The following is an 11,928-nucleotide window of genomic DNA, read 5'->3' on the forward strand; positions in this document are numbered from 1 at the left end:
AAATAAAAACCTGGCCATGTGTTATTGGTTTATTTGCTCATTTGAGCTTACCACTCCATGTCTGTTTTCCAAGTGTCAATTAAAAACAGCAACAAAGTAATATCTTGTTTTAGGCTTAGGAGAAGAAATGGTTTCAACATTAATACAACGAACACCTCTTAGCTTATTAATGTTAGATGACAACAATGCCACAAATGGGCTTAATTATACCCATGTGTTTATTTTTTCCTTTTGCTTTTTATAAGTGGATGGAGATGAAGAGTTTCCATAAAAAGTGGCACCAGATTGTCGCTAGAAAACTCCTTTCCCCTCTTCGGTGTGATATCTACTAGTAATTAGCCAATTTCTTCTTTGAGCCTCAGTTTCTTTTCTAGCAAAACACAGCACCAATTTGTCACTTTATCCCTTTTGGAAGACATTTGAGTAGAACATGAGATCATGTCTACACTTTTGTGTTTCTTGGAAGAGAGGTTCTTTGTAGCATTTTCAGAAATTTGTTTTTCTTTTTTTTTTTTCTGGAAGGACAGGTGGATTCACATGAGATGGTACTGGAGCTGCCACTGAGAATGCAGACTGGGAAGGTGGACCTGCCTGGGTGGTTGGTTGATGATCACACACAACCCAAAGCCGTGGATTCTTTGCTTTTAGGCTGAGACATCTCTTTAGTTGTTCTTTAACCATGACCCCATCTTAAATCCTAGGTGAACGAGGAGGATGTATTTGATAGAACTTTAATACTGTATATTTGGAATAAATACATCTCATAACAGTACCTGTATCTTTCTTTCAAGTTTCTGGAGACCTACTTTTTACTCTTCTCCATCTTGTCCTCTTGTGGAGCTATTCTTATTTAAGTACAATAGGACCTAAATAAATCAAACAAAAAGGAATCAAATTGATGGGATGTTTTAAAAAATAAGCAAGCAAACAAAAACAATAGTAGACGTTTTCTTAGATTAACCAATGTTTATGTTTATTGTGTAAACTATCTCACCTAATGCCCGTGGCCCGGAGAGTAATCACTGTTCTCCGCTATCCTGCTATACTCTCTCCAGGTGAGTTGTATGTTCACCAAGATTGTGTTGTGTTTACCCTCAGCCTGGATTAAGCTAGTTGTATTTGTTATTGCAATGATCAAACTTAATCAGTTTTTGCAAAAACTTATTAAAATATAAGTTTGAGAGAAAATTATTTTTCCTGATAAAATCTATGAATATTCAGGAAAGGAATAAAAAAATAAACTGCAACAATAATTACTGGTGGATTAGATGTGGGCAAGTAGCTTTAAAAGATTGGGGTGAAGTAATAAAAATCTGAAATAATTTTGTACTCAATTATCTGAAAAAAAATCTTCAAGTTCTTGTTCCATTAAAAAATAACACTAAAAGTGAAAACTGCAGATGTGAGCTATATTTACACTGAAAGAATTAAAAATAATACAGAACTCCACTGGACAGAACCGTAATAAAAGGAAACACCAGTAAAGAAATAAGAAAAGAGGTAAATCAGTAGGTATAGTTACAGTAATGTGGTTGAATCTTAAAAACATGATGCTGAGCCCTGGCTGGTGTGGCTCAGTTGGTTGAGCATTGTCCCAGGCACAGAAAAGTTGTGGGTTTGATTCCTGGTCAGGGCACAGACCCAGGTTGTGGATTCGATCCCCAGTCAATGTGCATATGAGGGGCAACCTATCAATGTTTCTCTCTCACAACAATGTTTCTCTCTCTCTCTCTAAAATATTTTTAAAAAGTATCTTTAAAAATATGCTGTAGAATGAAAAAAGAAATTGAATAAGAATTATAACATATCATATGTATAGGTTTGAATTCATGTGTATAATCCTATATAATAAAGAGGTAATATGCAAATTGACCATCACTCCAACACAAAATGGCCGCCCCATGTGGACACAAGATGGCAGCCAGAAGAGGGCAGTTGTGGGTGATCAAGGCCTGCAGGGGAGGGCAGTTGGGAGGGACCAGGCCTGCAAGGGAGGGCAGTTGGGGACAACAAGGCCTGCAGGGGAAAGCAGTTGGGGGCAACCAGGCCTGCAGAAGAGGGTAGTTGGGGACAACCAGGCCTGCAAGGGAGAGCAGTTGGAGGGGACCAGGCCTGCAGGGGAGGGAAGTTGGGGGGAACCAGGCCTGCAGGGGAGGGCAGTTGGGGACAACCAGACCTGCAGGGGAGGGCACTTGGGGGCAATCAGGCCTGCAGGGGAGGGCAGTTAGGGGTGACCAGGCCTGCAGGGGAGAGCATTTGGAAGGACCAGGCATGCAGGGGAGGGCAGTTGGGGATAACTAGGCCTGCAGGAGAGGGCAGTAGGGGACAACCAGGCCTGCAAGGGAGAGCAGTTGGGGGCAACCAGACCTGCAGGGGAGGGAAGTTGGGGGGAACCAGGCCTGCAGGGGAGGGCAGTTAGGGGTGATTGGGCCAGCAGAGGAGGGCAGTTGGGGGCGACCAGGTCTGCAGGAGAGGGCAGTTGGGGACAACCAGGCCTGCAGGGGAGGGCAGTTGGGGGCAACCAGGCCAGCAGGGGAGGGAAGTTAGGGATGACCTGGCCTTCAGGGGAGGGCAGTTGGGGGCAACCAGACCTGCAGGGGAGGGCAGTTAGGGGTGACCAGGCCTGCAGGGGAGATCAGTTGGGGGAAACCAGACCTGCAGGGGAGGGCAGTTGGGGGCAATCAGGCCAGCAGGGGAGGGAAGTTGGGGTGATTGGGCCAGAAGAGGAGGGCAGTTGGAGGGACCAGGCATGCAGGGGAGGGCAGTTGTGGACAACCAGACCTGCAGGGGAGGGCAGTTGGGGGCAACCAGGCCAGCAGGGGAGGGAAGTTAGGGATGACCTGGCCTTCAGGGGAGGGCAGTTGGGGGTGACCAGGTCTGCAGGGGAGGGCAGTTTGGGGGACCAGGCCTACAGGGGAGGGCAGTTTGGGGGACCAGGCCAGCAGGGGAGGGCAGTTTCGGGGGAACAGGCCTGCAGGGGAGGGCAGTTGGGGGCAACCAGGCCTGCAGGGAAGAGCAGTTAGGGGCAATCAGGCTAGCAGGGGAGCAGTTAGGCATCGATCAGGGTGGCAGGGGAGTGGTTAGGGGATGATCAGGCTGGCAGGCAGAAGCGGTTAGGGGCAATCAGGCAGGCAGGCTGGCGAGCAGTTGGGAGCCAGCAGTCCTGGATTGTGAGAGGGCAGTCGGACATCCCTGGAGGGGTCCCAGATTAGAGAGGGTGCTTTCTGGGCTGAGGGACCACCCCCCCTCTGTGCACGAATTTCATGCACCGGGCCTCTAGTTTATATATATAAAATAAAAATACACATTTATAAGAACTCAACAATATATGCATTAAGCGTACAAGGTATCACTACCTTTGGAGAAGGAAAGAGATAGGAATGGGAAAAGGAAGAAGAGAATATACATATAAAAATAAACAAGAGAGAACTCTTATATTGGAAAATAATGTCGGTTCATGAACTGAGGAGTATGATTAATTCATCCCTCTTTAAAAAAAAAAATCCTCACCCAAGGATATTTTTCCATTGATTTTCAAAGAGAGTGGAAGAGAGAGGGAAAGACAGAGAGAAATATTGATATGAGAAAAACACATCATGCGCCCCTACCAGGGCCCTAGCTGGAGGAGGAGCCTGCAATTGAGGTACATGCCGTTGACCAGAATTGAACCAAGAATTGAACCCAGGACCCTTCGGTCCGCAGGCCAATGCTCTATCCACTGAGCCAAACTGGCTAGGGCTAATTCATCCCTCTTTAACAGACGTTCCTTGCCCCAAAACCAAGACAGCATTCAAAGGAGGACAACAGAATTTTACAATTGGGAAAGCAGGAGGTTTGGGTGGTAATTATTTTAACTGATCAGAGAAATTTGAAACATCAGTGCCTGCAATGGGGGAAACTAACAAGAAGCAAGCTGTTTCGCTCTATAGAAGCTCAGCAGACTCAGCATGGCGATACCAGGCATGTCTGGAGGCAGGGATGCAGGTACAATTAGAAATGGGATTGACTGCAATTCTATTCAAGAAACAGTAAAACCTTGGGTTCTTTTCTCCAAAGTCCAAACTATGTAGTCAGGCAGCTTCCCTCTGTCACTGTCAGGGAAACTGAGACTTACTTTCTTGAATGGAGGACCAGATCACAGTTGGTAGGAGAGGGGAAAAGGCCATCTGAAAATGTAAATACTAGGTGTATTGGTTAATAATGCGAATGTTGTAATAAAAGAAAACACAATAATTTCAAGAGAAACATCAAAAGTGCTTTATTCAAAGTAATGTCCATCGCTAGCTACACATTTCCCCATCTTTCAGGTAATTTGTGGATATCATCCCAATAAAACTTTTCTTGTTTTGAGGCAGACTATTCAGAGACCTAATTTTCCATTTCTTCATATGTTTTGAAGTGCTGCTCAGAAAGTGCGTGTGCCATTGATCGGAACAAGAGGTAATCTGAAGGAGCAAGTTCTGGTGAATACAGTGGGTGAGTTAATACTTCCCAGGCTAGATCTTTTAACATGTCTTTAACTGGTTTTGAAGTGTGTGATGGTGCATCATCGTGAAGCAAATTTAGTTTGCCGTGTCTTCTGGCCCATTCTGTTCATTTTATGATCAAAGCGTGGTGCAAATAGATTATTTGTTGTCAGTAGTGATCAGTATTAACAGTTTCATTCACCTGGTTTTACACCACACCTTCCTGGTCCCACCAAACGCAGAGCATTGTCTTCTTTCCAAAGCAATTTGGCCTTGCAGTCGATGTTGATGGTTGACCCATGATTTTGTGCATTTGGGATTCTCAAAAATAAATCCACTTTTCATTGCCAGTCACAATTCAATGCAAAAAAGACTTTCGTGTCATTGAAGCAACATTTTACTGATTGCTTTTTGGTTTTCCATTTGTGTTTTGTTCAGTTGATGTGGCACCCATTTTCCTTCCTTTAAGATCTTTCCCATTGCTTGTAAATGATAGGAAATTGTTTGCTGAGCAACATTTAATCTTTCTGTAAGTTGTTTTTGAGTTTGACAAGCATATTCATCCAATAATGCTTGTAATTGTTGGTCTTCAGACTTTTTCAGTTGATCTGAATGTCTTTGTCTTTCACATCAAAATCATCACTTTTAAAGCATGTAAACCAGCATTTATAAGTATATTGAGATGGAGCATGTTCACCATAAGCTTCCCGAAGTATTCAGCAGCACTTTTCTTCAAAATAAAGTAATGAATTAAAACTCCCCACAAATTCAAATGCTTTTTTTTTTTTTTTTTTTTTTGCTGGAGGCTAATTCCAGCAGGTCATAAATGCAAGAAGTTCATCAAAAGGTTGATGAACCTAGGGGCTTCAGCAGAGCCGAAGATCTACATTTTATTGCCTGCTGCCAGACAGTTGAGGGCAGATCCCCCAACCTGATAATACTTTTACTGTTTGCCAAATCTTACCTCTGAGATATATATATATATATATATATATATATATATATATATATATATCTGCTTTGCTATAGGGCAAAATGTGGGAATAAAAAGCCTTGGGCCCAGAGATTCGAAGCACTTAGTTGCTATAATTAAGCCTCCTCTGGCTCCCCCAAAATGCCTTCCAAATCCATATTTCTTCTCTAGTCTCTTTATTAATTTACGTCACAGCCCCTTTTCCAGATTCCTGAACCCTTCTAGATGCGGATAAGACTCCAGCATTTTGGGGGCATGAAATTTGACATTTTTAAGTGTAAAAATATCTATGATGTTAACATCTTCAGCAAATTTGACATATAAAGTTTTGAAGCTTGTTGTCAATACAACAAAATAGCATACGTCTCAGATCACATATATATCAACATATGTGTAACTCCATCTATTGAAAAAAATCCGCATTATTAACTGGTACACCTAGTAAAGAAAACTAGTCTATATTGAATATGCATCTCTTCAGCTCCTCTTTCCCTGTTGCATCCCAGAACCCTATCAATTAGTTAGGACATTGGAGACTTCGACAAGAGAAAAGACTTCTGGAAAGTGACAACTGGGGATATCTCATTGAAAATGTCACAGACCTGCCCAACCACCTAAAGTGAGCAAGCCAGCTTGTTCCAAAAACACCAAGCTTCCAATCGCTTCTGGTAATGCACTCTTACCTGTTCATGGGCAGTAAGGGATCACCAGAAACCAGAACTCAGTTTTAACTAGTAATTTTGCATTATAAAAATAGATTCTGGATTATTTGCTGTTTTGAATTATATATTCCTTTGTCCTTTTTCCCTTGTCTAAGATTTTTCCTATGACCCTCAGATAAACAAGGGCCTATGTAAATATTTACCCCCTTTCCTAATATTAAAGTGTGCTACATTTAGTTAGCCAAAAAAATATCACAAGCGTTTCCTCCAGGAAAGCAACTGGAATGTAAATATGGAGAAAAAATGGATTCTTTGACCTCAGTTCTGTAGTAGGCAGCCTGCCCTCATCACATTGCCATCAACTGGGGACTTCCTGTAACAATGTCAGGCTTCTAGTAGAACTAATAAGGGAACAATTGCATTTGGTTCAGGCACATCCTGACTGGTTCTCCGAGTATTCTATCATCTGCCATTTTGAATGTGTGTGCATGTGTGCGTCTGTGCACATATGTGTATGTTGTGTACATATGTACCTAGATGTATGCAGATATAATGCACGTTCCATTTGTCACACTTTTTGAAAGAAATGCATCAGCCCTGGCCAATGTGGCTCAGTTGGTTGATTGTCATCCTGTGCATCAAAAGATCACCAGTTTGATTCCTGGTCAGGGCACATACCCAGGTTGTGGGTTTGATCCCAAGTTGAGGCCACTGATCGATGTTTCTCTCTCACACTGATGTTTCTCTCTCTAAAGTCAAAGAAAACATATTAAAAGTTTAAAATAAATAAATTCATTAGGCCTCTGGTGCACCTTGACTCTTCTCTCTGTTAAATCGGGAATTTGCCAAAACAGGCAGAACCCCAGAGGAGAAGTCATGTCTGCTGAACTCAGAGTCATCCATCTGATCATCCAGCAGAAGCCTACTGAATCAGTAAACCAGTTTGTCATCAATGAACATCTTGTTTGATGATTTAAAGCCTAGAAAAGAATCTTCAGAGAGCATCTCTAACTTTACTATAGGAAAAAGAGAGAAAGAAATGCTTGCAGAAGGACTTTCTTATCAGTAGCTTTTGCTTTCCCATTAATCTTCCTTTTTGCCCAAGATGCCCTTGTGCACTGTTATCTTTAAGAATGTAAGCTGGAGGTACTCCCACAGGATGACTGAGTTTTTCAAATTTTCCTGTCTTAGCCTTCTATGGAAAGTACAGAGACAATCGTGTGTTGCTGGCCAGGGTCGCCCCCTCAGAGATCTTGATGGGCTAGGCTTGCAAAAGGATCAACATGCCTTTGGGTAGAGTTTTACTACATCTGTCCTTGGAAAAGGAAAAGGAAAAGGAAAAAAAAACCCAAACAACACAAAATAAAACAAAAAACGTAAAAAGAACTGATTAATTCAAAGTTTAAATTCTTATTTTATGGATATAAAATGTTCAGGTTGCTACCATGGTTTTTCAGCCATGTTCGGATGGTGGTTATTTGCTTGCATTGTTCAACATGTTGTGCCAGCCAACAGGAGGAAAGGCTAGACTCACAGAAGGGTGTTCACTTAGAAGAAAGCAACACTAGTAATCCACACAACTTGCTGAATTTGTGTTATATCACAGAAAACCTTATCAGTTCAGTAATTCCAATTAATCTACCAAGATAATGTAATTACATTTAATTTTGTAAGTATACAACAGAGATCTCTTATTTAGGTGTCAGTTTTCCAATAAAGTTTTGATTATGGGCAAAAAAAAAAAAAAAGTACAAAGACAAATGCACCTGCTGTAGAGTAAGACAAAAAAACAACAACAAAACACTGCTGAGTTTCTTAGAATGTACATTATCATGTCTTTTATTTTCTGTATTCTGATGTTTTGACATTGGGGGCCTTCCAGGGCTAGGCAGTTCCTAGACATAGCAAACAGCTCGCCCATAGGATACCTTTAAACACAAACCAGCTCCTTCAGAGCCCATATCCCTAGTTAACTCTGTGATCAGTTTCTCACACTCTGCCTACTATTCACCAGCTCTAATTACCAGACAAGTGGGGAGAGCCACATTGCTTCAGAGACCATTGAAATTATTCAACCAAGCCAACCCTAAACCTGCTTACTCTCTTCTTTCATTCCTTCCAACAGAAACCAGATAAAGACTCTTGCCCACATTCCCCCCTGCTCCAGCTCCCTCTGGTACTTCTCCCCATGGTTCTCAGTGATGTGGTGTGTCCACTCCTCTTGGGAACAAGAAGTAACAAACCATCATTTCCATGGCAGCTGAGCACTTGTTTCCTGATCATTGGCCTTGCTATACATAAATAATAATAAAACCAATTAAAGCAGGGAAACCATGCTATACAGAGAAGGAAAAATCACAAGAGGCCACTTTTTTGGAATATGGTTCTTCTTCTTCTTCTTCTTCTTCTTCTTCTTCTTCTTCTTCTTCTTCTTCTTCTTCTTCTTCTTCTCCTTCTTTACCATTTAAAAAATTTATCATCTCTATGCCCTCTTCCACCTCCACCTCCACCTCCACTTTCCTCCCTCTCCCCGACCCCCTGCCATCACCACACTGTTTTCCATATGTCCATGAGTTCTCTCTTGAGGTATGGTTCTTTCATGAGATTTTCCCGGACCTCATCAGGTTACAATGAACTTATCTCCTTATGAACATCCAGCATTATTGCCTACTAGAGGCCTGGTAAATAAAATTTGTGCACGGGTAGGGTCCCTAGGCCTGGCCGGCAATCAGGGCCAATCTGTGGGACAACTGGTGGGGCGATTGAGGGGCTCTGCTGGCACCTGCCATGGCCAGCCTGGCACCGCCTGCTTGCTGGTCCCGCCCACTGCCACTGCCACCAGTTGCCTTCCTCTGCAGAGCGACTGGAGGGATGATCAGGGGGGCCCCTACTGGCACCTGTCTTTGCTGGACTGGGGCCTGCAGGCTGGGGCCAGCTCCTGCATTGAATGTCTTCCCCCTGGTGGTCAGTGCATGTCATAGCGACTGGTTGTTCTGCTGTTTGGTCAATTTGCATATTAGGCTTTTATTATATAGGATGTCTCTTTTTTGACATTTAGACATATGTTACTTCATAATAGCATGTCTGTTTACATTTCTTGTGTGAGATCTTGTTCTTCCAACTGAAATATAATTCCCTCAGAGTATAATTCCCCAGTTGTATAATTCTTAGTATCTTCCAACAAAAACTAATAAATTAATAAAAAACAAACAGATGTAACTTACTAAATTTGACCCAAAACTCACAAAGATCTACTTTTCCCCCTCCTTTGTGAACTTTCTGTGTGTAGAGTACTTGTATGACTGTGATGAGCCCAAAATGGCAAACCTCTGGAACTGTGGACAGATATTGTTGTCGCCTTTATGTCAGTGGCATCTAAGCTGAAATCAGCTTGAATTACCTCAGGTGTAGAAAGCAACCCTAACACTCTCTTCAGTTCAGCTGTCAAGTCTGCATGAATGTCTTAGATGAGAAAGTTCTAGTGGAACTCCATGCAGGTTAAACAAAACACATAAATAAGGCACTGATGATTCCAGTGAATGTCTTTGGACATATAGGTGAGCCAGATTGTCCTCTGAAGAGCACTGAGGTGGGGTTTCATGGGTGAATAGAATCTACACGAGCAGAGAGGTAAGAAAAGAGGTTCCAGAGAGGAAGAATGGTATGGAGCAGGCTATAGACAGAATTGATCACTGGGGTTGTTATGTGACAGAGGCAGATTAAATTTTTTCTAGGTTACTTTTAAGGTAGATTAATTTTGTTGGAGTAGATGCACCATATAAAAAAGGCTTAAAAAGAGGGATAGAAAAGTTTAGATTGGGTTTGGTGACAAATTCTGGACTACTAAATCTGGACATCAAGTGATTCATTTCAGCAAGAGGAAGTTACCATGAAAACAAAACAATGTTTCCAAATGAATCATAAGTACTGATTAGGAGATTCTGGAGGAAGAAGGAATTAGAATGAGTTCTTGTGATTCCATACACTTAAGTACAGCCTCTTTTGCCACTTTATCCTAGATGGTAAGCTAATCACCTGAAGATCTTGTTAAAATATAGAAGCCACACGTTATCACCTTGTACCTGTCAGATGGCTACTATTAAAAAAATGAGCAAATCACAAGTGTTGGCAAGGATGTGGAGAAAAGGGAATCCCTGTGCATTGTTGGTGGAATTGTAAATTGGTGCAGCCACTATGGAGAACAGTGTGGAGGTTCCTCAACAAAAGAAAAAGACAACTGCCATGGGACCTAACAATTCCAATTTAAAAAATAAAACAGTAAATAAAAAAGATATATGTACCCTTATGTTCACAGTAACATTATTTATAATAGTCAAGATATGGAAATAACCTAGGTACACATAAAAAAGGAACAAATAAAGAATATGTGGTACATATATTTAGTGGAATATTACTCAACTTTTAAAAAGAATGGAATCTTCCCATTTACAACAATATGGATGGACCTAGAGGGTATTATGCTTGTGAAACAAGTCAGACAGGAAAAGGCAAGTATATGATTTCATTTATATATGGAATCTAAAAAAGCAAATGAACAACAACTAAAACAGAAACAGATTCATAGATACAGAGAACAAACTGATAGTTGCCAGAGAAGAGAGAGGTGGGAAAATGGGTGAAAAAGATGAAGGGAAATAAGAGGTACAAACTTCCAGCTATAAAATAAATAAGTCATGGGGATGTAATATATACAGCATGGGAAATATCCTATCTAATAAAAGAGTAAATTGACTGTCACTCCAACACACAAGATGGCTGCCCCCATATGGTCAAAGATGGTTGCCCCCATGTGGACACAAGATGGCCACCACAAGACGGCCAGCAGGGGAGAGGAGTTGGGAGGGACCAGGCCTGCAAGGGAGGGCAGTTGTGGGCAATCAGGCCAGCAGGGGAGGGCAGTTAGGGGTGGCCAGGCCGGCAGAGGAGGGAAGTTGAGGGCGACTGGGCTTGCAGGGAAGGGCAGTTGGGGGGGACCCAGGCCTGCAGGGGTGGGCAGTTGAGGGGGACCAGACCAGCAGGGGAGAGCAGTTAGGGGCAATGAGGCTGGCAGGGGAGGGCAGTTAGGGGTGACTGGGTCGGCAGGGGAGGACAGTTGGGGGGGCGCAGGTCTGCAGGGGAGGGCAGTTGGGGGGGACAAGGCTGGCAGGGGAGGGCAGTTAGGGACAATGAGGCTGGCAGGGGAGGGAAGTTAGGGGTGACCGGGTCGGCAGGGGAGGGCAGTTGGGGGGGGCCAGGTCTGCAGGGGAGAGCAGTTGGGGGTGACCCAGGCCTGCAGGGGTGGGCAGTTGGGGGGGACCAGACCAGCAGGGAAGAGCAGTTAGGGGTGACCGGGTCAGCAGGGGAGGGGAGTTGGGGGGGGGCAGACCAGCAGGGAAGAGCAGTTAGGGACAATGAGGCTGGCAGGGGAGGGCAGTTAGGGGTGACCGGGTCGGCAGGGGAAGGCAGTTGTGGGGGGCCAGGTCTGCAGGGGAGGGCAGTTGGGGGGGACCAGGCTGGCAGGGGAGGGTAGTTAGGGGTGACCAGGCCGGCAGGGGAGGGCAGTTAGGAGCAATCAGGCTGGCAGGGGAGCAGTTAGGCATCAATCAGGCTGGCAGGGGAGTGGTTAGGGGGTGATCAGGCTGGCAGGCAGAAGTAGTTAGGGGCAATCAGGAAGGCAGGCAGGCGAGCAGTTGGGAGCCAGCAGTCCTGGATTGTGAGAGGGCAGTCGGACATCCCTTGAGTGGTCCCAGATTGGAGAGGGTGCAGGCTGGGCTGAGGCACACCCTCCCCCATGCACGAATTTCATGCACTCGGCCTCTAGTAGTTA

Source organism: Cnephaeus nilssonii, assembly GCF_951640355.1.
Source record: "Cnephaeus nilssonii genome assembly, chromosome: 3".
NCBI classification, from domain to species: Eukaryota; Metazoa; Chordata; class Mammalia; order Chiroptera; family Vespertilionidae; genus Cnephaeus; species Cnephaeus nilssonii.